This window comes from Toxorhynchites rutilus, chromosome 2 (genome assembly GCF_029784135.1).
Source record: "Toxorhynchites rutilus septentrionalis strain SRP chromosome 2, ASM2978413v1, whole genome shotgun sequence".
NCBI lineage: Eukaryota > Metazoa > Arthropoda > Insecta > Diptera > Culicidae > Toxorhynchites > Toxorhynchites rutilus.
Genome location: NC_073745.1, coordinates 301,641,756 through 301,668,934, shown reverse-complemented (window position 1 = coordinate 301,668,934; position 27,179 = coordinate 301,641,756). Strand labels below are relative to the sequence as shown.

General features: G+C 39.2%; 1 protein-coding gene across 3 annotated transcripts in view; it reads right to left on the bottom strand.

Moving 5' to 3' along the window:
• LOC129768661 (nascent polypeptide-associated complex subunit alpha, muscle-specific form) overlaps positions 1 to 27,179 on the bottom strand; it is a 235,992-nt gene that overhangs the window by 121,977 nt on the left and 86,836 nt on the right. For all 3 annotated transcript variants that reach the window (XM_055770438.1, XM_055770440.1, XM_055770439.1), the window contains one exon: positions 15,254 to 17,432. The gene's annotated coding sequence lies outside the window, so the exon portion shown is untranslated. The remainder of the gene's footprint in view (positions 1 to 15,253; positions 17,433 to 27,179) is intronic.

Sequence of the window (27,179 nt, the reverse complement as noted above, 5' to 3'; positions counted from 1 at the left end):
AAAAGCTCAACATCTTCCCCTAGGGCCGTGTGTTAATAGAAAATTGACCCCGTTCATGTTGACTGATTGATCTGAAATTTGAAAGACACCTTTAATTCTACTGTCATTGTAAAACTGCGTATTCCATGATCTTGAAAGATTCAATTTGACCGTCACTAAAAAATGGCTGAATGGCTTGACTTGGAGAACTCAAAACATAATAAACAACATAAATTCAAAAAGATCGACGACACTAAATGGAATATTTTGATGATGTACTTTATTCTATTAGTCAAACCAAACCAAACCAAACACCAATATTGAGGAGATTGCAGAAAAAAAAATTCAAAAAAAAATGCTTTATTCTTCAGAAATGGTTACAAATTTAATACTCAAAGCATTGACCATCGCTAGTCACAATTTTCCCATCTTTCTAGCAATTCACGAATCCCTTTGCGGAAATAATCAGCCGGTTTGTCGGCTAACCACGAATCAATCCAATTTTTGACTTCATCAAAATTGGAGAAGTGCTGGTCAACCAGGACATATTGCATCGATCGAAAAAAGGTAGTAATCGAACAGAGCAATGTCTGGAGAATACGGCAGGTGGGATAGGACCTTACCTCTATTAAACCGTGCAAATCACGCCTGAAACGTTCGCTCAGTTGGAACATAATCACCATAAACTTCCACCAAAATGCGATGACTTCCCGCAGCTTTTTTCTTCATATTGAAGTAATGAAGTAACACTCCCCGCAAAAACACTCGTTGGTACGAAATTCGACATATTCGAAGTGGCAAAAAACTATGTTGTTTACACTTCAACGTTTTGACATATACTGAAAAAGACGAGCAATGACAGTAGCTTTCCAACGAATGTCTGGAAATTTGAATCACTGGAATAATAATCAAGTTAAGCCATCTGGTGTAAAACCGAAGAAACTTACCGGTACACCTAATAAAATTATATTGCAGTGATATTTAAAAAAAGGTTTTGAATCTCCAAGAATGGATTGTGGAGCGGTTCAAGAGCTTTAACTTGGTTGATAGAAAAACTCAAGTTTATTATGCATTTTTGGGAGAAACCGCTTAAAACCACATGCATAAGTTTTTCACTTCTAAAATGTTATTCAATTGCATTAATTTGAATATATTACAACTATATTTAGTAGCAAATTTTCTCATATTTCAAATGGAAGGTCTATGTTTTGACTATGGACTTTTTGAATTACAGTCAGTGTTCAGTCTGGGAACAAAGACTAGGTTGCGGTGGACTGTATATTCGGGAACATCTGAGCTCGAGACTAATTGGCTGAACGGGTGGAGCTCTCGTCGGGGATCGTGGTTGGATGCGGGTTGATTCGCTGGATCGGAAGCCTTGAGAAAGGCTAAATACTCTTTTGGAATTAGAAATGTAGAGGAAAAGATGGCAAAAACTTAACAACTCTTTCATATATTTCTTTCTCCTTCTACACTTCTTCTATATGTTTCGGTCGGGTGCTTTTTCTTCCGTTGCTGCTGCTACTTTCCTCGGATGTTATCGTCACGATGGTCGGTGATGATTTTCGGGCAGCGCACCTCGCTTATATTGAGCGCGAATTGCGTTGTTAGTTTTTCTCTGCTCTGCTGCGTAATTTCTTCGCTGGTGGCGTGGCATACGACGTTCGTAGGTGTGGCATTTGATGGGGATTTTTCTCTTCCGTTGGGACGGAACAGTCAGTTTATGGAAAACGAGCTCAACAAAAGAAAAAAATCAATAGCTCTGTCATTGGTGGGATTCGATCAAGTGCGTTGAAGGATTTTTCTTCATCATATGAGCTCCTCTATCAGATACCCTGTATAAATATTTTTTTATTATGTACGAAAGGAGGTTTCTGACTTCATAGAAGCATTAGATTTTTCTAAATTCTACATTCTTAAAATAAAAACAAAAACATTTAAAAAAAGTCAGGGGACTCCGTTTATAATGACATCGAAAGGACGTCATACAAAGCGTTTTGTGAAAAAAAAAAGTTTTTTAATGTAAATATGTACTTATTTAGGTAAAGAAGCCATTATGTTCGACTTTTCTACTTAGAAATTTATAAGAAAACCAAACAGCAAAATTAAATCTATTTAATATTCAAGAAAAATAACATTTTGAATACACTGTTAACAATCTCACTAAAAATGTAATTTTATATTAAAGATATTCATAGCTCAAAACAAGACTCGTTAGACATTTTTGAACATATTTTTATTAGAAAACCCATTTAATTTAACAAAGTTTGACGGACTCGCCAACATGAAGATATGACTTTTTTATATTTATAGAATTTCAATGCTCTGCGGAAACGTAATCATTTAACAAAAAAAAATATTTTAAAGTAGAATTCACATGAGATTTTATCCTAGAACTAACCGCTCTCGAGATACTACAATTTTTAGATAATGAAAATCATGTTCGTAAAATGACAGAAAATTTGGACATTACAATTAAGATTTCAATATCGTGTGAAATTTCAAAGCATTATATTAATTTATTAACACTTGCTATATCTCGAGAACGGTTAATCCTAGGATAAAATATTACATATAGTGTATAATGTAAAATGTAGATTCCATTTTCTTAATATTTTTCTTAAACGATTACGATTTTAAAGAGTACTGAAATTTAAAAAAATTAAAAAAATACAAAATATCGTTTTTAGAAGTTTGACACGGCGATACGTCAAACTGTTTATCAATGATTTTTTCTTTTAAATATCGAAGGGGTCAAGTTTTGAGCACATTTCAAATAATAAATTCAATTTTTGAGTGAGATTTTTCAACGGTGTATTTAAAATTTTATGTTTTTTAAATTGAACTACGTCTTTCAGGAAGGGTGCCAAATCAGAAAACAGGTCACGTTTTTATGAAATAAAGTTAACGTTAATAACTAATTTCACTGTGGATGAATTCTCATGATTTGCATATCAATCGAATCGGAAATTCTCTAAGATTTGTTTGATATGCTATACATTACAATTCGCTAATCTCTAAACGGTTTAGATTCATGAAAACTGGGAGAACTTCCTTTTCTCCCATACATTTGTTCTGCCGATTAGTGTGCTAACCCTACCCATATTTCGAATGATTATAACTCGAACATTTCTTAACAGATCGGAACGATGTTTGCATCAAGTGATAGGAAATATTTCTACGCGTTTATCACAATTAATAAAATATTATTTTTCATGAGATGAACAATCAAATAACTGTAAAATGTCAAGCGTTATCTAAACGCCTTTACTGCCAAGTTTTGAATGGCCCGATTTACGGTTTCCCCAACACAGTCTTCAAAATCGATGTACCTGTGGAAATCCGCTTTGCAAATCTACATGCAAGTCGGGGATATTTTTGTTCTCACCGAGCTGTGTTTCCCTAACACGGACATCAAAATCAATGTGTCTGGGGAATCCGCTTCGTGTGCTCCCTTGGCCGAGTGGTTAGCGTCATAACTAACATGCCGGGTGTTCGGGTTCGATTCCCGTTCTGGTCGGGGGAATTTTTCGTCAAAGAAATTTCCTCCGACTTGCACTGTGATCACGCGTATTCTAGAGCTTGCCACTCAGAATGCATTCAAGGCGTGTTATTTGGCATAGAAATCTCAACTAAGTACAAATAAAAATGACGCAAGTAATACTACGTTGAGACGGCGAAGTTCCTCTAGGAACGTTAGTGCCATTGAAGAAGAAGAATCCGCTTCGTCAAAACAGGCAAGTCGGGGGTATTTTTTCCCACTGAGCTGTTTTCCTAACATGGACTTCAAAATTAATGTGCCTAGGGGAATCCGCTTTACATACATGCAAGTCGGGGTGATTTTTGGTGTTGAGTACTTTTGTACTCGCTTTGTACTGAGAAGCCCGGGAAAATCGTCATTTCAGATACTAGAGGTGAATGAACTTTCGCGGTTCGAGAACTACGTAAACATGAGATGTGCAATAATTTTAGAAGGAAATGTGAAATACAATGATCGTTTGACAAATCTTCCGTTCACATATTTTGGTAGTCCTAGGCATTATATCAAACGTGAAAGAACGTTCATCAAACTTATTTGTAACGAAGAACATAATCTATTAGAAAAAATTCGATGCATTCTAAAATATTATTCGAAGTGGTAAACAAGTGAATTCCATGATATAATTTCGTAGTTCTACGTCGAAAATATGCGGTCGTGTCCTAGATACAACCCCTTACAATTTTTTTGCAAAAAAGATAGACGTTTCTGGATGCGCCCATATACCGTTCTGAATCATATTTCGGACGCTCAAGGCATATGTTGAAGAAAACAGATCTAAATGTTATGCACAAGTATGATTTGGTTGATATTTTAAATAAATTAGTTCAATTTGCTTCAAAGCTTTCCACTTTGGTACCTATTCGATTGAAAACATAAAAAACATCGAATAAAGTGCTTTTCAAATGATGCGAATAAAAATCAAACTTCGGACACTAAATCAAATTTCGGACAAATTAAATTCAAATTTCGGACACTTTATTTTGTAAGTTTTTGGACGAAAATTACATTACACTTGATTATATTTTATAGTCTACTGCAAAACACTTACCAAGCAATCACAGTAAACTGTTAACGATGATGAGAACTGATGAAACATGGGAGAAATTTGAATATTTATGAACGGGTAAATTCTACGTGCTCACGCTAAGGAAACGTCAAACACAAACGATAGTGAGTTGTGTTGTAAGATTTCTGCCGATTACGTTATAATTGAAGTGTAGTTCTCATATGAAATGATAGTGAAACCAAGGGATTACTCTAAAGAAGAAATTGTGATATTGATTTTATAGTTATATCATCAGTGCATTAAGCATTTCAAGATATTAGAACAAAGTTTCCGAAATATGCTGTTGTCCGAAATATGATTCAGAACGTACAAAATCAGTCGTAATTGAAATCGATCATCTTACAATGAAATTTGTGATTTTAGGTTACTGCCACCATATTTACAAAGTTTCAAAAAACCGGGTTCCCGGGTGATTTGGCGTGGAGTTGCCCTTTAGTGAAATAAATTGAGACTATTTGACGCGCTTGCGAGATTTTGCCAGCTACTGTCAGATTTAACAGTCAAGCAATACTTAACATATTTTTTTGCAGCTGCTAAAAAAGGGTTATGAGGAATGTGAATATTGTATATTTATTAAATGAAATAAATTGTATTTGCAAGCATACTTTCAAATGGTTTTATTGGACAATTCATATCATGAACCTCGTTACTTGAATTGGATTAGTGGCCATGTTCATCCCAGGTTTCTGTGTTATATAATCTACATCCGGAATACTAGAGATGGGCAAAACAGTTCACTTTGATGAACGGTTCACTCATTAACCTCACTCAAGTGAATCAGTTCTTTTGAACCGTTCTTTCGCTCTTTCGTTCAGCGGTATTAAGAACAACATAGAATGTTAGCTGGAACCCAACATCAATAGACAGCTATTAATTGATATCGTTGGATTGGATAGTGTACGTATGGGATTTATATTTTTGAAATTTAGTAGGGAAAGATAAGCTGCTTCTTCTTTAAAAGTCGCAAACTGTATGTGAAAATATGTTTATCGGTCGACAAAAGTTTATGTAATAATTTGATGCGCACAAAATATGTGCAATTTTTCATATTCTCGTTTTGGACAACACACAGGTTCCATGTGAGATCATATTTCATAATGTTCATTCAGGGGGAAAAATCAGCAGTGATTTTCACTAACAATCAATCATACAAACAATCACGATAACACGTATACGCAATAGGCCAAACAATGAATTGAAAGCAACGAAAAAACTTTGCCCTCACTATAAGATTTTATGTTTACCTAATCCATGAATCGCCCCAGCTTCCCCCAGATTTTTTTTCTGATAATCAGGAAATATATGAATGTTACGCGGAACTGATAGAATACATGTAATTGAAAATATATAGTTTTACTTTTAAAACTACGAAAATCTAATTTAATTTTTAACACAAAATTGAGTATACATTTACAAAATAAACCCTGCGTTAGATGCATTTTGCTCATCATGACAATATCGTTTTATTTTCCTTACAAACGTTCCCGTTATATTTGTTTATTCCGTCCAGCGCAAATCAGTTCAGCTGCACTAAAGTCTGCTTCATTTAATATTGGAACAAATTCTTTTGCTCATTGTGGCGCTCCTAGTGGACGGATTTGGAAACTTTTTTCACCCACGTGTCGGGAAAATCATTACCTTTCACCATGTATTTATGTCATAACACCAAACGATAGCATTTTGTAAACAACCGCCATGGAAGCCGAACGGAGAGATAAAATTGTGCACAGTTTTCTTGAAAATCCATTGTTGTCGGCATCTAAGCTAGCTAAACAGCTTAAAATGCCCAGAAATACCGTATGGCGTGTTATCAAGCAGTACAAGGAAACATTGACGACGGCTCGGAAGCCGCATTCGAAGCGTCGGAGTGGAACTGTCGACCGGAAACTGCGTGGGAAAGTCATCAAGGCCGTCAAGAGGAATCCCAATCTTTCAGACCGCGATTTGGCCAATAAGTTCCAGGCCGCTCACAGTACGGTGCGACGAATTCGTCTCCGGGAAGGAATAAGGTCATTCCGAGCCAGCAAACAGCCAAATCGGACGCTGAAGCAGAACAATGTGGCCAGAATCCGTGCTCGAAAGCTGTACGACCAAGTGCTGACCAAGTTCGACGGATGTATTCTGATGGACGATGAGACCTACGTGAAGGCGGACTTTGGGCAAATCCCAGGTCAAAAAATTTATTTGGCGACGGCTCGGGGGGATGTGCCTGCAAAATTTAAGTTCGTGTTTGCGGATAAATTCGCCCGCAAGTACATGATTTGGCAGGGGATATGCAGTTGTGGACAGAAAACCAAAGTCTTTCTCACTGACAAGACAATGACATCAGAAGTCTACAAAAAAGAGTGCCTACAGAAACGGATTCTGCCGTTTATTCGTGCCCACGACCGTCCAGTAATGTTTTGGCCGGACCTCGCAAGCTGCCATTACAGCAAAACGGTTATGGAATGGTACGCAACGAACGGGGTCAGCGTAATACCGAAGGACCTCAACCCCCCAAACTGTCCCCAGTTCCGGCCGATAGAGAAATACTGGGCAATCACGAAGCGGAGGCTTAAGGCAAAGTAAACTTGTTAGGAACATGACTCAAATGAAGAACTGGTGGAATCAAATCGCCAAAACGGTGGACGAAAAGGGTGTGCGCCGGCTAATGTGCCGTATTACGGGAAAAGTACGAGAATTTCTTCGAAACAGCAATGAATAATTTTTTAAATTTTTTTTTATGAAAGAGTAAAGAAAATGCTACATTTGTATGAAAAACAAATTATGAATTCGTTAATAAATGACTGAACTACACGCAATTGTTTGTGTTCCAATATTAAAAGACTTTAGTTCGTTCGCAAACTGTTCGCCCGCAAACACATCGTTCTCAAACAGTTCGTTCCCAAACAGTTCACTCTCAATCAGTTCATTCCCATACAGTTCACTCGCAAACAGTTCGTTCTGAACCAGTTCGTTCACAAGCAGTTCACTCTCCATCAGTTCACTCTCAAACAGTTCACTCTCAAACCGTTCGCCCGCAATCAGTTCGTGGGGAGAACTACCGTTCTATGAAAAAGAACGACCGTTCGTTCACACTTTTCGGCGAACTAGTTTGTTCGTACCGTTCGTGAACGGTTTGCCCATCTCTACGAAATACAGCCTTTCAACTTCCTGATGTCCTCCTTTATTCTTATTACATGCGTTACTGTGGAAGATATCGAGTGTGGTTCTACGGAAATTGGACAGAGTATATGTAGCAAACCGGAAACTTATGAAATGACGTGTTATACCAATGTACGACGAACCCTCTGTATTCGAATTAATGCTCCAAAATAATTTCTATACATCGAACAGCCAATGTGAAATAATTATGATTGAATTATACGTAAAATTCAACAATTAGGAATCGAGAATCAAATAAACAGAATCAGTCGCTGATGAGCGCGTGTATGAAGATAGTATCGAAAAGAATCTTATTAGGATAGTATATTTTTTCACGCACTAAAATTCGTCCGCTAATTGGGCTTTATAATTTAAACTAATTAACGAATGCCTATTCATTATAATTCGAAACCACACACTTCAATATGTCGAAACCCCAAAAGCGATCAAACGATGCCAAAAATAAAGCAATGAAATTCAATGAACTCCCGCAAGCTTGTTTGTTGGGTTGTGTTCTATTTTTAGGAGCCCCCTCCCTTCCTCCCTCCGATTCCGCAGAATTCTGTTGATGAACGCGATTCAGAATCTAGTTTTTACCATCATCGAACAAGTTCAACGGCTTCTGCGCAACAACAGCCAACAGAGCCACGACGCCGTGTGCCGCTCACACACAGATGCTAGAGACTCACCACCAACTACTTACTAATCGATCAACGAACCTCTCAAGCAGTCATCTAATTACAATGTCCCTGAGCGAGGTTTTTGGCTGCTGCTGCTGCTGCTGCTGCTGCTGTTGCTTATGCGCCCACTAAGGAACACGACACCCAACACACTTATCAGCGCGCCGCACTTAGTGGAGTGTGTATATGGCGGTGGTGTCTTGTTGCTGTTCTCGTGTGTATATTTGTAAACAAAACACTGCTGAGCACACGTTTCCGTGTAGTGCGCGCTTATGATTCGGCGGTTCGTTCGTTCGTTGAAGTGTGACATTCCGACGTGCTTTTGAAAGGCACAGTGCTGCCATCTTGTAGTAAACACAAAAGGCGTGTTGGGATTTCCTGCCGATGCACTTCGGTGTCAATCAGACGCGTACAATGTAGCGCGATATTTACTACCCTCGTCCTATCGATAGGGCTGAAGGGGCTCTAAATATAGCGCACACGCAAGGGCACTACTCGACGCGAATACGTCAGAGCTGATTGCAGTCATTAATCACGATTTAAGTGCACAAACACTCACACACGCACACAGACTTATTACGCGTAGGTTCCATCATACCGGGAAGAGATTGCGTTCACTTCGGGGTGGCGAATGAAGGCAATTGGAATGGTTCATGGTTCGGAAATGTTATGCAAATAAATTGAAAATGAAGCACAAGGACTTGTTGTACACCTGCCTGTGTACAAAGTCATTCCGTGCACATGTGCTGCATGAGAAATGTGTTTATTTATGCTTGGCTTTTAAAACTAATTTGTTTCGCCTGACATCTACCGGTGGTTGGTGGAGGTGGTGGTAGTTTTCACGCACCAGAAAACCCCTCGCGGCGGTGGCAGACTGCGAGCAAAAACACAGATCTACTACGAATGCGGAGACCTGTCAATTCTAGCACATTAAATCTCATTCTGCATGGCCCTCCGCAGTCATTTTCCCTCCGTCCCCGAGCCGTGTCATATCGAATATCAAAACAATTTATTCTCGCTCAGGCTGCTGGACTGAGATGCGAAAGCAACCAGACCCAACCCTCCTCTTCACCAGACCCACCCCTCCTCTTCACCAGCCCCATGCACAGACTTTCAAATCTCTTCCACTTGTAAAACCCGCAACGATTTTACGACTGTGAAAGGTAAGGGAAGAAGGACGACGCAGACGGAAGAGGGACACAGCTCTGCAAAATTGATTGACGATCGGAGATTATCGTTGGATCCGTCGCAGGCGTGCAGCAGCCTTTTTCCTTCATCATTCGCATCCTGTGCTTCAGTTGAATCGGACCAAAAGCTCAAACGGGGTGCAATGAACATTCCAGTCACCCGCGGGACCCGGACCCAGAGGGTTTATGGAGGTGACACATTGTTGTTTATCACAATACGTCAATGTCAGCGAGTGTGTGTGTGTGTGTTTGTTGACCTGAACCGATGGCGGCGTGTCGCCACGATTAGAATTGTATATTTTTTTATAGGTACTCTCCAAGCAGTCAGCCGTCTTTCCCATAGCACATACAAGCAGGTGGTGGGTTTTATGGACACTAATCGATCAAGAAATTGAGTTTCTGGAACAACTGTTCGCACACAGTTGATTGCTCATTTCTGGGAAACTATTTGGGAAGTTGTCGGGTTTACCAGAGGTTATCGAGTAGAATTAGTTGAATATTTGGCTTCTGCAGAGTGCGTTCGAAAATTTATGGATAGAGAATAAATGACTTATATCCATAGCTTACAGTATCTACAGAAAACGGAGCAAGTTTTCTACCGAGTTCAAATTTATTCCGATATAAAAAAGAACTCATAGCATATTAATGTTCCATTTATGTGAATTGTTGAATGAATGTGCCATTCAAGCAGAGTTGCCACATTTAATTCTGCAAAATTTTCTGAAAAAAATCTGTACATCTGTATTTTTTTAATTTGTATAAAAAATCTGTATCGAAAAATTAAAGGGAAAACGATAAATAAAAAGGTTTTCTCATAATACTCTGAATTGTATGATATTTATGCATGGTTTTGCAGTACTTTGCCTTCTAATTTTTCCTCAATTTCATCCTTGAAGCTCCTCCATTAGCCGATACATAGTTCTTTGCTTTCAAAATAGAGTCCATAATTGTGGGTGCCAACCGATTTCCGAACTTTGTGTTGTTGGCATTGTATAACGAAAATATTAGCTTAACACATGTTATCAAAAAGTATCTTACAAACGACCTTTCGACACCCAACAGCTGAGACCAAGTTATATTAGGCTGTCAAAAAAGTCCTGCGGTATTTTTTTTTGAATTTTCATTTGTTCATAAAATTAGTTACAATCATCTGTTTTAAGTCAAATATGCGCCGTTTTGTTCGATGACTTGTTCCCAACGAGATGCCAACTTCATAATACCCCTGTTATAGAAGCTCGCTTCCTTATTGGCAAAAAAACTCGGATAGCCAATTTTCACAGGCCTCTTTTGTGGCTAACTTCTGACTACCTAGCTCGTTCGCCATGGACAAAAACAGGTGGTAGTCACTTGGTGCAAGGTCCGGACTATACGGCGGATGCAAAAGAACCTCCGAGCTCCCGGAGCTTCTAGCGCGTCCCCAAAGAAGTGTGTGGCCTGGCGTTGTCCTGATGGAAGACAATGCGGCATCTGTTTATCAAAGATGGCCTCTTCTTCATGAGTGCTACCTTCAAGCGGTCCAGTTGCTGGCAGTACAGGTCCGAATTGAGCGTTTGGCCATAGGGAAGCAGCTCATAATAGATTATTCCTTGACAATCCCACCAAACACACAGCAGAACCTTCCTGGCCGTTAATGAGGGCTTGGCCATCGTCTGAGCCGCTTCAGCGGGCTTCGACCACGACCGTTTGCGCTTCACGTTGTCGTAAGTGACCCACTATTCATCGCCAGTCACCATCCGCTTCAGAAACGGGTCGATTTTGTTGCGATTCAGCAGCGATTCACATGCGTCGATACGGTCAAAGATGTTTTTTGCGTCAACGTGTGTGGCACCCATACATCGAGCTTCTTTGTGAATCCAAGCTTCTTCAAATGGTTAATAACGGTTTGATGACTTATCCCCAGCTCTTGGCCAATGCTACGGCTGCTACTATGCCGGTCTTTCTCGGCTAATTCAGCGATTTTGTCGCAATTTTCGACGACAGGCCTTCCGGAGCGTGGCTCATCTTCGACGACCTCTACACCAGAACGAAAACGTTGAAACCATCGTTGTGCGGTGGAAATGGAAACTGTATCGGGTCCATAAACGGCACAAATTTTATTGGCAGCTTGAGATGCATTTTTGCCTTTGTCATAGTAGTACTGTAAAATATGTCGGATTTTCTCTTTATTTTGCTCCATATTTGCGACACTATAACTCACGAACGACTTAACCAAACAAAACACTGTCAAGGACTATATTATAGCGCCTTTCCAACAAGCTATAGTATGACTCGATACAATGAATACAACTAGAACTACGCGCTTACAACGACAACTCGCGGAAATACCGCAGGACTTTTTTGACAGCCTAATATGTGAGTAACTCATTTTTTGCCCCATAAGATTCGTCTTGAGTAGCCTGAATTCGTTATCCAAGCCTTGTCTATTACCTGCTCCAACAAATTAAGAAAATTAGCGCATCAAATCATTAAGGTTTGGTAGCGAAATTTTGAGGGTTTATCAAGGTCGCAGTTTTGATAAGTGGATCGCTGAAATCGAATCGCTTTTAAATCTGTTTCACGAGTTCAATATAGAAGTCACGACAAATTGATTTGAAGGTCAGATTTCTAGCCAGTCATCCAATCATTTTTCAGCTTCCTCTGCATCGATATCAACGTAAACATCCTCAGGCTTCTTCAGAATGTCTTCAAAATCTTTCACATTAAGATCAGCATCAGCGAATCGTTGCATGCAGCTCTCCAAACAAAAGTTACCCAACATGATTAGCAATAACATGTTTGTTTCATTATTGTAACCAAACGTTTTGTTATTAATATGGAATTTGGTGGAAAGGGCAACCGTTGGTTTGGACCTTAACAATAGTGTACAAAAAAATGTAAAATATTTGTTTGTGTTGTATTGTCATATGAGAACCCAGCAGTCGATGTCCACAATTTGTGTTTGACCTTTCTGTGGTTTCTCATATGACAAAAACAGAAATGTTGTGTTGGATGTCTGTAATGAACTGAAGTAGTAAAAGATGACGTATGAGTACAAATTTTTGTTTAAATCTAAATAAAACAATTAATCACAGACCTCCAGGTTGGTGTTCCACAAAGAGTTTCTTTTTTCATAGTCTAGTTTTGTTGTATTTATTTAGTAGTAGGTAGGTATTTATCTATTTACGCAGTTATTTATTTATTTATTTATTTATTTATTTATATATTTATTTATTTACTTATTTATTCAATTCAAAGTTCATTTACAATTGCTTGTTTTGTTTGTTCAAATTTCTTATTTATTTATTCATTTATTTATTTTCGCGGAAAGCAAGTGTTAGGTTTAGTTGTCCAAGTATAGCATGCTACCTTGAATGTTTAGATGATAGTCGTGACACCAACCGAAACCAATATGCTCGCTCTCCCGACTTGAATCCTGTTGAAAAAACTTCGGGGGGATCCTTGTACACAGATTCTACACTGTTGGAAAACGGTACACCACGACTGAAGCGCTCAAGGTCGCAATTTCGGAAACATGGAAAAATATCGAGAAATCCGTTCAGCAGAATTTGGTAAATAGTGTTCCAACACGAATTTTCGAGGTTATTAGTCGAAATGGCAAGGTTACCAATTATTGACATTATTGAAGTGGTGTTATAGAAACTGGACAGCTGAAATTATCATATTTAAGCACAATAAATAAACAAAAAACTCTTTTGAACGGAATTGACGTTAAATACACTTTATTCTAAGCATTCAACAAGGTATGTTGAAATTCTAATTGTTTGTGTTGCACCGAAATAGAATCAGGGTGGTCTTATAGAAGTTGGACAGAGTGTAGCGTGGACCGATTCCGATCAACTCCGCCTACGAATGACGGATCTCTATAGTAGCATGTAAAATAATAGAAAAAATAGAACCTACAGAAAAATAGAAATAGAACCAGAATCAGAGCAGAGAGTCCACCAAAGCCCATAAGTTATCCATGGTTATCATGGAAATACATAAATGGACAAACTATTAATCACAGCACTCTCAACAGTGATCCCTGATTCTTCTTACCCATTCCCACTAACATTTTTTCCTTTTTTGATAATCGCAAAGGAAACAACAATATAAAGGCAACCCTTCTGAATGCGAATATCATACTAACATTCCTTCCCTTCCCCTGGTGACTGTAAGAACGTGTCCGGCGTCGTTATTGACGCTCGAATCACCGAAACTTGCACAATCAGAATGATCTGCTACTCCCAAGCGTCATTCAGTGTGTAATTTGGGCAACTTAGCTGGTTCAGGTCAATCACGGAGAGCTACTACTAAGTGTGCAGTCTACCCAAGCTCAAGCTGTAGAATCCGTGAGATCCTCTCGAAGTCCAACGCCGAGAAGTGGATGTGAATTTCCGCGAAGTAGAATGTGCACCCATGGCCGAGTGGTTAGCGTCTCACATTATCATGCCGGGTGTTCGGGTTCGATTCCCGTTCTGGCCGGGGGATTTTTCGTCAACAAAATTTCCTTCGACTTGCGCTGTGGTCACGTGTATTCAAGAGCTTGCCCCTCGGAATACATTCAAGGCGTGTTATTTGGATTATGATATTTCAGTATTAGCAAATGACGCTGGTTAGTAAATACGTTGAGACGGCAAAAGTTCCACAGGGAACGTTAACGCCATTTAAGAAGAATGTGGCATACGGGGATGCCAAGTTGGACAAAGGGTCAAACCTGGATCCAAAAACCCGCTGATTCCCTGGACCGCAGCTGCTGAGAGGACCTGTAGCAACGTGGCCACGTCAATCCACAAGCTGAAGCTTTCGCCGTGAACGGTACATAACACCAAGCCACAGAAGGAACTGATTGACTGGAATCGATCTTCTAGGTTTCTAGGTTACTTTGTAGGGAACTTTCTTCGCAAACCATGAGGACAGCTACCCGAATATGGGTATCTTCGGAAATGAACTGTCGCTGGATTAATTTCAACATATGTGCAATTTTTCATACTATATGTATTCTGGGTTTTCCCCAACAGGATTTGTGTGCCCAATGGGTTCATCAGAGCAGAAAACTCGTTGTTTCTTATTCGTTTTTCGCCAAGTTCAATTTTGGGGGGACAAAATAGAAGGAAAAACCGATTTAAATCAACAAAATACACTTATTTGTTGTAGATTTTGAGTATAAACAGATGTCCGATGATAGTTGAATTGGCTTACATGTTTAAATTGTGATGTTGCCAATTTGTGAAGTCAAAATGAATGATTTCTTCCGCGTTCCATGCTAACGAATCTTTTAGAGTCGTACCACAATCGCACAAAACATACTCCAACTTCAAAACAACAGATGAAATACAGCGATAGCACCCGATAATTAACCGCTAACACAAACACAATTTTACGTAATCTCCGAAATCATATATTTGTATAATTTGTAGCCAGAAAATGTAACGAAGCTGAGCTGAGCTAAGCTCGCAAGGAATCAAAAACAGAAACCAAACCTCAAAACTAATCCGAATGTTATGAATGATTCATCGTTTTCGTCACTCAACCGGCACTGAAAAGAACGGAGAAAAAATATCGTAACATCCAATCGGATGATTCAGAAGCGGTAGGATCCGAAGAAGTTTGAGGATTTGTTTCCTGTTTCTTTTCATTTGGTTGACCAAACTATTTTGGGGGTGGCAGTACTCACCTCGAAAGCATAGTACACGATCTTCAGCACTTCTTGTTGGGGTGGGGGACGTGTATTTCTGGCGACAACACTAATTAATTCACTTTTCCGTCGCCGCATAAACACACTATCGACTCTCTGTATAACGGTGGTAATCCAAAGGCTGCAGAGTGGCAAGAATGAGGTCACACGTTTCCTCGCTCTCTCTCTCTCTTGCCTTCACTCGCCAGTGACTGCGACGAAGACGACAACTGGCTAAAAATAGCACCTACTTAATCCATATTGCACAGGGCATAGTGCGAGCGCTACTGCTTCGGCTGCTACCGCTGCTGTTGTTGAACCATTTGTTGTAATCCAATAGCGATAAGACATTTTGGGTCTTCTACAGAAACGTCACAACACAACACATAGGAATCACCAGAGGAGTAGCGCCCCTTTGGCCACACTATTTTTGCACCTCCTCCTTCTCCTCCTCGCTAGCTCTCAACAAAGAACACAACACAAACTGAATCTCAGAATTTTTCGTCGACACTAGAGACGTTTTTCTTTGGGGTTTTTCTAAACGAAACTCTTATGAATGGTTCTTTTCTTCTTTTTTTCCCCGTAGATATATTTATGACCGTCCGACGATAATTGAACGATAATTCATCTCATTCCTCCAGCCTTCTTCCTTGCTTGAGACACCACTGCGCCCACATGATGTTTGTTGCAGGCGGAGCCAGAGCCCCCTGAAAAAATTGTGCACGAATCTATGTGGGGTCGCGGCGATCGTTACGCGTGGCGTTGCCACAGGTAAAGCTTAGTTTTCCACCACCAATCCACGCAAGCCACTGTCGGCACCACTCGTACCAACACTACCGCCGAATCAACGGAACACTTGTCTGCCACTTCTCCACCAGGCCAGGCCTCCGGTTGTGTGCCGTTTGCTGGTACTTGGTTCCGTTTCTATTCCTTTGGGGGCACACCACCAGCACCTTGCCTTTGTTTCTTCCGCGTGCAGAGGGCGGATGGTGAGAAAATTTTGATCTCCACTCTCCGTCCCACCGTCAGCTAAATTGACACGAGTTGACAGTTTTACGTTACACCTGTGCACTATTATAAATTCGACCTCTGCCACTCACAGCACTTTATAGTTTCACTAACTCGCACGCCGCCGCCGATTGTGTTGATTTCGTAATCGGATCATTGTAATGCAAATAAGTTTCGGATAACTACCTCCGGTGGGGAATTACCCTCTCGAATGCCTATTTTACCGCACAACGGGTTTATCCCCTCTCACTCTTCGCTTCGCGTTCTTCACTTATCATCCAACGAACGGATCACGGAGCATACGGGAACAACTTGGGGCGGCAGTCGAGTTTTCGGAAAAATCCACTCTTTCGGAACGGAAAAAAGGCCTTTAACTGTACAACAAGCAGCACTAAATCGCACTCGCTCTCGCTGCTCTATATTGCACACACCACGAATAGAAATTTTTTCAGTAACTTTTCACCTTTTCTCTGCCTTTCTTGTTGCCCACAGACAGACACACAGCGAACTCCCCGTCGCACGTTCACACAAAAGCAGCACTTTTATATTTCTCTTGTTACCTTCTTTTGCTTCACAACGAAACCCCGACTACGCGACCGGGGGGCTACACTAAGTGATGAACGCACACACACACACACACTCAGTACGAAACAAAAATGAAGTAAAAAAAAATGATTTTTTTTCCCAATCACTATTTCCAAGGGTGTCACCGATTGGACGAGCGACATAAACTTCACGTGCAAACCGCTCGACAACTGCTGGACGACTGACAGCGAGCGAACGTCGCTCGGATTGACGAACCCCGGGCTCGGGTTCGCGTCCGAAGAGAGTTACGTCCGACACGAGAGAGGAAATTTCACCAATTCGCTCTTCGTTGCGTACGTATTCGTGGAGACTCTTTGTTCCCCAGCGCTTCGCGATGTCTCGGTCGCTGGTCGTTGGTGGTGTTCGTGTTCGGTCGAGAAAAACAAAGGCTCTGCACTTCGGCTCTCGCTTTCTCGTCCACTAGAGCTGCTAGATGGTGGTGTTATGCGGCGATAATTATAAAATATTTTGTAATGGATAATCCTTTGCCGTGTTGACGATGTTGCTATTGCTACAATTGCGCTGTGGCTGCTCCTTCGGGCAATGCTTTGCGATCGTCAATCGCTGTCCGGCAGCAGCAGCAAGGCTGTAGAAAACGAGACCAAAAAAGACCAATTTATTCGATTGTTTTTGATAATGGTTCTGCTGTGTGTGCGCCACTTTTGTGGCATGAATGAAGCAGGCGACGCATTGATTGAACCTCTACGGGCCATTGTCGACAAGGGGTAAGAAGGGCATATTTTGTTCGTCATTGTGGGCAAAGATTTGTCGGGATTATGGCGTTGTAAACAAGAACCCGAGGGACGAAACAAACAAACCACTTTGCTGTGGGAGGGATTGTCACGCTGTTTTGCGAATATTACGCGTGTGGCAGGCCGACAGGCAAGCCCCAAATCGTTACACAAAAGTGGGTCAGCATTAATTTGGCATTGGAAAATGATGCGTCGTGTCGCAGACAGACACATGTACAGGGGAAAATCCCAGCTTGCTGACAGATGTTGATGGCGATGCACCTGTTGAATCAGGTGGAAGATTCTTTGAGATTTTTGCTTGGTTGCTAATTTAGCACAATGAAAAATTTGCAGGAGGTTGTGTTCAAGAAACGACCGCATTGTTGACATAGAACTACGCTGTAGTTTAATTCAAGTCGCTTGTTTCTAACTGCGGATATTAATTTATAATACTACGAAAATTTTGAAATAACCATTCTACCTGTTTGGTTGCCCTGAAATGTTTTTATTTTATTGTAGAATCATTTGACGATAATTGTTTTATGATTCATTCTTGTGCTCGCAGAACAATACATGCTCGAGATAAGCGCAGTTCTGTCATCCTTAGTGGAGAAAGTTTTGCTATTGGCAAGCGAAACCAAATCACATACAAAATTCCAGAACGATATTTACTTTCTTGGTGACTATAAACAAAATGAACTCTATATATAAAAGAAGTAAACTCTATATGTTAATCTCAACAACCTCGAAAGAGTAGCACTGCTTCATTATGATCAAGATTAGCGCAAATGTAATCCTAGTTGAAAACAGTTTTGCGACTGACACACGAAACCAAGTAAATTAATAACTTATTATAATTTATTGAATAACTTTGTATTCCCCAATTTTTTTTTGATGCACAACCTGAACACCTGCTTCACCATAGCGTCAGTTCAATGCATTGATGTAATGTCAAAGGCACCAACGAAGCATTTATGATGCCAGAAAACAAACAATGTTAACTGCTTCGAAAAAAGGCTGAATATTTGACTCAGCAGAGATTCATTACTAAAACCCTAGCACAAACATTTCCCTCCCGCTATCTCCCCGCCTTGTTTATATTAATCATTACGGCTGCATAATTTGCAACACCAAACATTCGTCAATCATATCATAAAAAATTGGGCGATTGTTGCATTGTTACAGTGCAAGTGCACACAGGAACAGATACAAATGGGGGTTGAGCGTAGCGAAGATGCACTATTTTTACGTACGGGTTATGAAGCACGCACGACCGCACACAAATAATCATATATCGATGGCTTGAAGCAACTAAAAATACACACACTTATCTCCGTTTTGCTCTCTTCTCAAAAGAAGCCCTTTCTGTTGATGTTGCCAGTCTAGATTAGCTTAGCTGTCATCCTTTGTGGAGAAAATTTTCCTACCGTCATGCAAAATCAAATCACTGAAAAAAATCCAGAACATTTATTTTCTTGGTGAGCTGACGATAGCCTAGGATGATGACACAATTGTGTAGTCTAGAACCTTAATGCAATAGCATCAGTTTGATGCAATGATTGCAATCCCAGAGACATCAGCGAATGAGTAATTTAGTCGCGCCCACCGCTCAATCCGAAACGAAGATAGGTGATGACGAAAAACAACAAAAAACAAGCGATATTCATTGCTTTGAATACAGAACGAGACTGAAAGTTTGCCTTCTTTTCTTGCTTGTTGAATAAGAGAGACTTTAAACTTCTTCAGTTCATTCGTCTCTTACCTTCAAAAAGGCACTTGGAAAACTTTACTTTATCCATCATATTACTCCTCTAACCTCATTGCCTTGAGAAAGGCATTCGATCCCTCGCCGTCCTGCTGGCCCAGCAACGATGTTTTTCTGTCGATTTTCTCACGAAGAATGGAAGTTTGCCTCAGCGAGATCAACCGTTCATACTCTAGGCAAATATTCCCCTTCGTTCTTCTTCTTTTCCTTTGTACACGGATACTTTACACCCTACGGTTTCCCCTTCGTTGCTCATTCGATAATTTGCTCGTTATTGACATCTCTGTTCGGGAAAGCACACAAATGGACAGAACAAATGTATGAGGAAATGGGAATGCTTCCAATTTTCATCAATTTAAACCATATACAGACTGTGGGATTGTAATGTATAGCATATCAAACAAATCTTAGGAAATCTCCGATTCATTTGGTATGTAAATCGCCAAAATCCGATCGCGGCAAAAATAGTTATTAACGTTAACTTTATTTCATAAAAACGTCCTGTTTTCTGATTTGGCACCCTTAATGAAAGATGTAGTTCTACGTCAAAATATATATTGAATTGTTTCTTCAGTTAAATACTCTAAACTAATTCATCTGCTAAATTCTAGTGGTTTCTGAGGAATTATATCTAATTTCATTTTGAGGAGGGAAATTCGTTCAAACGCACACAACTGAATACAAGCGACTGACGCACCTATGACACTAAAAACTTTGGCAATCTGTCATTTCAGTTTTGTTGTTATGTAAGTACGCAAAACATTTGTTGGTGCTTGCAATTTGTTGATTTGAGGTGAAAAATACCGAAAAAAAGATTTTTGACTGAATCAGGAAGTAGAGCTGTTCGTGAACTGAAAAAAATTGTGGGTTATATCTATGATATAACCGCAAGGTTGACGTGGGACTACCGTTGGCTTAGTAATCTTTTGTTTGTATTGATTTGTCTAATTTCTCCAGGCACCTTGGTTTTAATGACTGTGTTAGGGAACATACTTCGATGGAAACAGAAATTCCTCCATCTTGCATGAATTTGCAATGTCAATTCCCCCACGCTTCATTGATTTAAGCTTTAAATCCATATTCCATATTTCGATAACTATTACTTAGTATTCATCGAAATATTATAATATACCCTATGAGCAGAAAGTACCTGAATTTTTTTATTGAAACGTACCATGCATGCGAGAACCGGTTTATTTTTTCTCTTATGTTGGTTCGACCTTAAGACGCACATCTGTCAGGTTTTAGTGCCATCCGATCATTAGTATCTGCCTGGCATCAGTCAACTGTTTTCAATTTGTCGCACTTTATCATTGATAATTTTATTGAACAAATAGTTTGTTTGAAACTATGAGTACCTTCTACGGGCCAGCCAGTCAACGAAGAATGTTATTTATCCGTTTTGAAACGTTTGAGAGATGCTATACGATGCAAACGGCCGAAAATGTGGGCCGACAATGGATTTTGCATAATGATAACGCACCATCGCACCGAGTCCGAATTGTACCGATTTATTTGACCAAACATCAAGTAAATACTATCGAGCAAGCACCGTATTCACCTGATATGGCCTCGTGCGACTTTTTTTTCGTTCCCCAAGTGGAAGTTACCACTTCGTGGAAAGAGATTTTAGTCGATCGAGGAGATAAAATAGAATGCGACGAGGAAACTACCAGGGATGTATGGAGGACTAGGTCAAGCGTTGGCATATGTGTGTTGCTTCAGATAGATCATATCGCATATTTCGAACGTGATAAAATAAATTTGTCTGAAATTTAACTCTATTTGAATTCATTTACCTTTCTGTATCATAGGGTATATCCAACTTGTGTATTGTTCTCGCGACGGCAAGAAAAATCATTTAAATAAACGTCCTTTTCAGAGTCAGTACAACATTTCACTGAAGAATGAACACTAAAATTTCGTTATTCTCTAAAAAATATCCGAATCGATGGAAAACCGAGTTGAATAAAAACAACAAATCATGCTTGAAGAACAATTTTTTTTATTAAGTATTACATTTTGTTCCCTTCTTATGTTTCGGATATTTTATGTTTGAATCGTCTGCTACATTTTCGACGAAATATTCCAGAGCGTGCTAATTCATGAATGGCCCCTTAATCTTAAAGGTTGACACGGAATCTGGAGGTCATATTAATTATGCCCACACTAATTTCCTTTGATTACACAACAAAGTATCGTGCATTATTTCTCAGTTTAGTCATCAACATTTTTCCACCTCACTTCATTTGTTTGATTCGCATTCGTATTGTACTGAATTGATCTTATTCATTGTCTGGAGAATTGATAAAAATATTTGCTTGGATTTTTTTTTATTCATTCCGGTAAATGTTACATTCGGATGGGAGACATTTGTGTGTTTGTTAGATTCGGGTAAATGGTATTCGAATGAAGTTTAAAGAACAAATTCTAACTTGATTAGAGGCTCAAAAAATCTGAACTTTCACTTGACAATGGATTGAAATTGTTTTTTGCACAGGCTTGGCTTGACACAAAGACTCATTTTAGTTACTTGAGGATTGTTATTTGTTGTCATAAATAAGTCATCAAATTTAGAGCCATATTTTCTTTTTTTTTTTCTATATGTAGCGAATATAGAAGAAACAAATCGGGCTTGCTCAACTTGCATTTCGAAACCAAACCGAGTGTTATTATATTCAAATGAGGTGTTACAAAAAGTAACATACCTCGATGTTCAGTGTTGCCAGATATTTGTTCGAAAGTAAGAACGGTACGAGCGCTCAAATAACGTATGGTTAATTGTGGACGAAGAAAGCTATCATTTGGTTTCTATCAGTTATAATAATTTATGATGATTAATTTTTTTTTCGAGGAATAGAAAAAAGAGCAATTCAGCCAGCTTCACACCAAACCAAGTTTAAAGCAGCATCGAGGGAACATCGAATTGAATTCAGAAGCAAAAGCAACAGCATAACAGCGGCTGCGGCGGCAGCAATAGCAAACGAAAGAAAGAGAGAAGAAAAAGCTTTTTGATATAAAAATTATAACTGTATATTCACAGAGAGAGAGAGAGAGAGAGAGAGAGAGAGAGACGAGTTGAATGAGCCTCGGCACTTGTATTTGGCCACGCCGCGTGCGCTGCCTGCTGTTGCTGCTGTCTTGGGGCTCGCCATGCCACATTTCTTCGTCTAATGGGGGGCTGTCTTTGAACTCCGCCCCACTTCGTCGTCGTGTACTTCACTTACAGCCGAATAGTTTTGTGGTGTAGTCAGGGCGAGGGGGGATGTTGGCCAAAGAGGTGTGCGGACTAGTTTGAGTATTATCTTCTTTCGCTCACTCACTCTCGTGTGCACTTGTTTGAACTTGTTTTGTTGGGTAAACTTCGGTACAGCCAGCGGTGGCTGCAGCTCTACAGTTTTTTCTTGCCCACTTTTCGCCCCCTCATCCGGATTGCTGCTGCCGCCGAATGAGTCGGCATCACTCCAACCATGAAGTTGATGTAGGCTGTGAGAAAACAGTAAAATATGCAGCAATCGTAATAACACTCCATTATATAATGCAACGCACGATTCGATCCCGCTTTCTTTCCCGGCCACTCGGTGTGGTGTGGCGCTTTTGGCATTTTTGTGTTTTCTTCGAGAACTGGTGGAAGTTGAAACGCAAGGGAAAAACATCCGAAGCAGCTGAATGATTTTGGACGCTTTCAACGTAGGAAACAACAGCGTTGTTAGGGTTTTAGACGATGTGCGAGTGTAGTAAAAATCTTCCGATCCCATCGGTCAAATCGACACAAAAAAGTAAAAATCTCGGCCGGAAATAAGATTGGGTGATATTTAGAAAAAGATCTATCTTGACAAATCGATTTTCTAAGCGACGTAGGGATCGATTCACTGATTAAACCAGTACCAGAGAATCGATCTCTGGAATATGAAATGCCTTTTCCCAATTTATCTACTCAGGGTTACCATCTTCTGATGTACGAAACTCCGAAGTTCTTCGGAAATACCTGCAGAGATATTGGATTCTTGATTAGCAAACGGTAATTTTTGAACTTATTCAAGAAGATCATGTTCTATAGTCTGGAATTTCATTATGAAATGGTTGGAATTTATACCATTTTCTAGTTGTACTTCCACAAATTACTAGATCCATGTCCAAACACTACTTGCCCTGAAGTTGTCTGTGGGACTGTAGTTAATTTTTTGTTTTCATCTTCTACTATAGCGAACATACATATATTACAATATCTCAATATGAACTAATGGGCTGCCCTATGCCGCCTTGAAACGTGAATCTACAAAAATAGCTATGACAAGTGTATCCGCAAATTCAATATCTTGCCTTTAGTTGTTCGTCTGGCAAAATTGAGTTCCGTTCGGGTAATCATTGATCGGATTTCAGAATATTGGTGATTAGTGCCATAAAATTTGTCAGGTGGTCTTTGATGAGATTAAAATCGTTGTACACTGAAAAACTAATTCACAAAAAGCTTTTCTACGATCGAAAGAATCGATTTTCTCGATTTTTTTTCCAGTACAAAGAATCGATCCAAATAATTGGATCGGAATGGGAAAAAACAATTATAAAAATATCGATCCAAGAAGGCCCAATGCTAGCTGGAATACAAATATACACACTATGTTTCATTACATTAGAACCATTAAATTTTTTCAAGTTTTTACAGATATGACAATATGACAATATGGTGATATGAGATATGGTGTACATAGAGTAGGATATAATAACTATCTTCGTAAGTCTAGAACTCAGGGCCCTCATTGACCATCTCTGTGTTGTTACAGAATAACTACGTCCACGCAACAATCATCAGCGATGGAGATCGATCCACGGTCGAAATAAGATCGATTCATCCATACAACTGCTCTGCTCTGCAAGACACATCGGGCTGCTGTTCTATAAATAACTCAACAATGATCAATCAACTGCCTCCGCTGTCCGGTCTAACTGGATAATGGAAGGGAATACTGCCCTTGTTTGTATAGGAGACGTAAACGACAAAATGAACAGAATCTACTTTTTCGCTGTTTCGCATTCTGCACAATACGTTTGCTCAACATGCAAACAAACATTTTTTGTTCGAAAACATTTGAGCAATTTTGAAAACACGTTTCCGAAAAATCACTGTTTGTCCGCATGACAGACGTAGTTCCATACAGCTTCATACATCGTTCGAAAATCAATAATTGTCAGTATTATGTGCTATAAGCTAAATCTACATTTGAATCACATTCTTTGTAGAGTCCAAACATGTCTGTCACGATGGTGTTTTATTACCTCGTGTTTCCTAATAGATAAGTATAAGAAACCATTGAAACGCTGCTCACATAATTATTATTTTCCGTACACGATGAACAAAAAGAAGCAATTGTGTTTTTTAATGTTATAATTACCTAAATTTCTGCATTTAAATTTTCGAGTAGATAATGAAACAATCAGATCAGTAGTAAAATTAAAATAATATTGGTTCTTAGCATTATAACTCCTCGGATTCAACACTGAATTATTCCACATACTCAACATTTACTCATACCGTTGGAGTAAGTCACTCCACCATCTTTATGCGATTGATCGTGATATCGGTAAATCATGTTGCTAAAATTACCAACATTGCAGATCGCCTTTACAAATTCAATTAATTGAAAAAAAACACGAACCTGCTGTTCTTATCATATCCCAGAGTATTCTTCAGGAAAAAGTACTATCATAGACTCGCAACAAATCCAGAGCACCTTTTCCAGACATTATACTAAATTTCTTCCAAACCTTTTTAATTTTATCCGATAACAACTGAAACTACCGACGGAGACGTTTTGACTATTATCGGAAATGTAAATGCTAACGCTACAAACAGAGCAACCTGGTGATTACGTCTAGCTATGCGGACAAATGATCATTGAAACGATTGATTGTCCGCATAAATAGACGCAAGCGTTTTCCAAATGGAAAAAAATATGTTAGAATTCACAAAATCGTCTAGGCCCTCTTTTTGCCGATAATATCCTTCAACTGGACAGATCATTTCATCGGAAATTTGCATGCCACGTCTCCTATGGAATCATGGGCAGAATACTCTAACGCCTCTAATGACAACTGTGTAATGTGCTAATTATTATTATAGATATGATAAACATGTGACATGTACACGATTAAAATTCGGTTCTGTTACAGCTGAAATGCTAATGAGCCTAAAATAAACAAAAGGGATAAAAAGTCTAGAAATTACCATCATTTAACGAGTTATGGCCATTTCAGTGGCGTGGTATCTAATATGGTACGACCTTCACAAAAAATTTTATTCGTGTTTTTCTAGAAACTACTTTTTTCAAGCTGGTACACACGATATCTCAAGTTCTACCGAACCAATTTATTTCAAATTTGATTTGATTACATCGTTATGCAACCAATAAAAAATGTATTTTATATTAAACTATGTTGTATTAGATACAGAGGAAGAATGGAAGATAGATATCACACACAGTGCTGTTCTTTGGGGACACCGATTCATCATTTTCATGCCATCTGGTGAAGAGTTTCAGAATTTTTGCACGGTATCATTTTTGTTTATATACTGGGGTGAAATTTTGAAATTTCGAAAACGTTTGGGGTGTAAGGACTTGGGCTTCAATACCTCTTTACCGTCTGAACGAAGTGGTTTGACAATAACTTTCGAAAGATAAAAGGAGTATAAAAAAATATGCGCGAAGTAAGTATAGTGCGGAGCTTGCACTGACGGGTAGAAGAGAAATATGAAATAGGACGTAGGTTTTCATACCATTATGTCACACGTACAAATTGTTGATAATGGAGTCTGTGTCTGGTACGATAAGAATATTCGCGATGCATATTGAGTGCGCTACGAATAATTGCAATAATGGCCACCAATCTCATGTGTTATTCTCGCGAGAACAAGAATGAATCATTTACCACCCGTCTTCAAGTGATTCTACAAAATCTACAACCCATCGGTCCTTTCCACGGCCACCAAAACTTTCAACTACAGAATTGTTTTAAGAATTTCGATGTATTCCAAAATAATATCTGAAGTAATCAAAAGCGAATTGATTTTAAGTTTTTACTGGAAGTCAGCTTCTATAAATTTAGGAGCGTGTCTGAATTTAATGGTGTAATGATGTTTATGTTTTTAATTACAGAGGCTTTCCCATGGCGTACACGATTCAGCCTTTATGGTTATCTGGAACAAAAAAAACGAACAGATTCTGAATCAGTAAAGATGCCGCTTTCGCCAGGACCTCGGATAAGTCAAAAACATCTTTTTTGACAAAATGGCGGCCGTTTGAAAAACAAAATGCGATTCAAAATGTTTTTTCTTACGTTTCCCGATTTTTTTTTAAATAGTAAAATTTTAAAAATATCATTTTTTTAGAGATTCATACGATAGAGAAGTGCCTGCTGATTGTATCCATAAAAAATTCGACACGAATCGGTTCAGTAGAAATTGAGATATCGTGTATGCCAGTTTGAAAAAACTACGCCCAAACTAGCGTTGGCAGAAGACATTTCATCTTTGGCAGAAATGATGCCTTTTCGTGTGCTGGAGAATCAAATGCGCCAACAATGAGCTGTTTTAAAAACTTAAAAATGGTTTGTATGTATGCGAGCAGACATCTCTGTCTGTTTCTTTTCTCATTTCATTTAGGATTGTGCAAAAAAAAGTCCATACGACGTCAGTGGGGATCGAACCAAGGCCGGCTGGAATGCAAAGCTATTTCACACGACCACGCTATCAATATAGCTGCCAGTGCTGTTTTCAAGAAGCGTGATAATATTACACCTCATCATGAAGTTGGAAAGTGTTTTCTAAGAGGATAAAGAA